The sequence below is a fragment of the Pundamilia nyererei genome, unplaced genomic scaffold, assembly GCF_000239375.1.
Source record: "Pundamilia nyererei isolate P.nyererei 1_Seehausen unplaced genomic scaffold, PunNye1.0 scaffold00049, whole genome shotgun sequence".
In the NCBI taxonomy this organism is placed as follows: domain Eukaryota; kingdom Metazoa; phylum Chordata; class Actinopteri; order Cichliformes; family Cichlidae; genus Pundamilia; species Pundamilia nyererei.
In genome coordinates, this window is record NW_005187450.1 from 25,453 (window position 1) to 28,269 (window position 2,817).

Genomic DNA, 2,817 nt, shown 5'->3' on the forward strand with positions numbered 1-2,817 from the left:
CCCCTCCAGTTTCATGAAATTGGATGCAGGGGTGGTTGCATAATGCTGCAAGCAAAGAAATGGTAGCCCAGCTTTTCTCATTGGCTGAAACAACTTTAAATTACCCATTTTTTTGTATGTATGGTTAGTCTACAATGTTACTAAAGCATGTAATGCTGTATTAGTGACACTACAAAGACTGTCATCTATTTTTCTATTGTTGTGATAGTGCAAACAGCCCTGCTAGTCTGGATACTGTTTTAGTGACTTCACCTTAAACAAATATGGATATGAACCTGCTGCAAGCCACTTGTGACTGTTTGGAATAGGTTGTGATTCTGCCATGGACATGCCAGTTTATAATTACTTTGATAACTGTGTTGTCTTACTGTGAGCATTTTACACTTATAGACCTGGTTTAAAGACTTAATGTATATAATTAGATGCGTTTTTCTTATTATGAACAGGCCCCGAATTAATGTAAGCTTAACGTTAGTCTGATGTATACAGTTATGCAGTATCCAACCAGCTACATTTGTTGTGCCTGCCAGCAACTTATTCTTGTCCTGTTTTTTTTCCTTTTACATATAGCTTTTTGTGCATCATAATGAAGACTGTCCTACTTTTTTATATGGATTGGCTGCTGTCTAGAATCACTTAAAACGATACTACAAAGGAAAAGGAATGCGCGTGACTACTTGATGCCACCTAGTAAAATAGCTATTAAAGTTATACTGTATACATTATTGTATGGACCCTCAGTAGTTTTTCTACCTGTTGCTACAGAAGTTGAATAGCCCTGCTGTCAGTCAGCACTGATAACAGATATCTCGATTGTGCCCCTGTTTTCTGTAAACAGGTCCTTAGAGAACTGTACAACCGAAGGTTTGAACATACGTCATACATACATAGGTTGCATCCTCATGAGTTTTGGGTAAACCTAATGGAAAAATGATGAAAAAAGATCAATTTCATTAGTCAATGCTAAAATAAATACAGGTTGACCTTTTTTGATCAAGTATCGCTGTTTATTAGGGGCCACAATTAATGGCATTTGGGCAAGGTAATTACCCAGCTAAGGGTGGAAGAAGGCAAAGTCACACAGGTAGGGGACGAGGAGTAGGTGTCAGGCAGGCACCCACTATAATGAGGGGCACAGAGATCACGTGGGCATTTCTTTGTGCACAGAGACACCTGACACAGCAGCTGAGGCCAGCTGTGGCTGGGAATTTGAATCGGTAGGCTCTCAATTTAAAATGTTTTTAAAAGCATGGCATTAACATTGAAACTGTAGAACCATTCAATAATTATTTAAGCGCATAACTTTAAATGATAAAAGTGTTAAAAATGTGGTTAAAAAGTGTGTTTGGTGAAGGAACTTTAGAACCTTGGTCAAGAATGAAAAGTGTGGTGAAGTTTTTTGAGAAACAGGTTTTTAGTTTTTTGATGTATCATCAAAACAATTCCTCTCGTCTCTGACAGAAGAGAGGAAAGCGCTCCAGTTCAGCAAGTTTTAAATGAAGGCACTATTAAAGAAGCCAGCTGTTGTTTTTCCCACACTTGATGTGCCTTTAACTGATTAATAAATGGTAGTTTATGTGTAGTTATAAGTAACATACCTCCTCCTTTTAAGACATTTGCCCTTCTTAACATGAATTCTGCGCTAACCTGCTTTTCATTTATACTCCATCCCTCTTTCATTATGGCCTACATATGGAGCTCGGTGCTAGTTCAACAGAAACATCCTTTGATTTTTTTTAAAAATCAAAATCTTTATTTTTTTAGAGTTTTTTCAGTTTATTTTGGATCTTGTGGTCAAATGAAACCCATTTTACAGGCTCTATCTGACAGTAGTAATGCAGCACAAGGAGATCATTTCACCAATTTCAAATCATGGTACTATAAATATTACAGTGATAGAGTATGTTCTCAAACTATCCTGTTTTTCAGACTCCTACCCAATCAAATGTTTTGCCATATGTGAGTAAAGTGTGTTACTATTTTGGAAGTGTGATCTTTGTTTGACCCACTTTTTGTACAATTGCTGCACCGTGAAGCTGATTTTCCTGTATTAGCCCTAAGCCTTTAGACACAGCCCACTTAAGTAAGAAAGTTATTATTCGCTGTTTAGCCTGTAGCTATTCACCACAAACTACACATAGTTAACTCTAGTCTTACAAAGCTTTATATGTCTCTTTCAGTCATAGTTTTTGTCAAAATGCTGACATGCATGACTTTAAAAGGACCACGTAACCTCCGTTTCACAATTTTCTTAAAAACCTGTTAAACAAGATAGGCTGCCTGTTTTGTTTTTTTTTAAGCACAAACTCCTCTGTAGGTGTTTACACTTCTCTGAAAGTCATAGTTTAGAATTCAACAGCACAGGATAACTTGATTTAGACTTTTTTGTAGCTCGGGATGAGAAAGGTAAGACACTTCTCTGGGTGAAATAGACACATTTATTTATTTATTTTACCTTGTTCTAGATCTATCACTACATCTTGATGGGTCTTCTTTACGACTGATGAACAATAATGCAACTAGTTTGCTTGTATTCTAATGTAATGGATTTCCCTACAGGCTCTGTGGTTTTATTTATCTTTCTTCTTTCTAAATGGTGCCTCATTGACAGGTGCTAAAACATATGCTTCAACACAATGATTTCTTCTGTTTTTATTTCACTTATATTTGTAGGTTATGAAGCTGATCTTGGTGCAGCTGTAGTTCCAAGTGCCCTTCAATCATTCTGAGGGTGGTACTCAGAAACTAGGACTTCTGAGATTTCTCTTCACCTACAGTGCCTTTTGTGCTTCTACCTACAAAACATAACAGGTAAGC

At 36.9% G+C, this 2,817-nt stretch overlaps 1 protein-coding gene across 1 annotated transcript in view; it reads left to right on the forward strand.

Annotated features, from left to right (window-relative positions):
• Window positions 1-2,817, forward strand: part of slc16a4 (solute carrier family 16 member 4) — a 28,328-nt gene that overhangs the window by 2,584 nt on the left and 22,927 nt on the right. The window contains exon 3 of the mRNA XM_005732830.1: window positions 2,674-2,811. The gene's annotated coding sequence lies outside the window, so the exon portion shown is untranslated. The remainder of the gene's footprint in view (window positions 1-2,673; window positions 2,812-2,817) is intronic.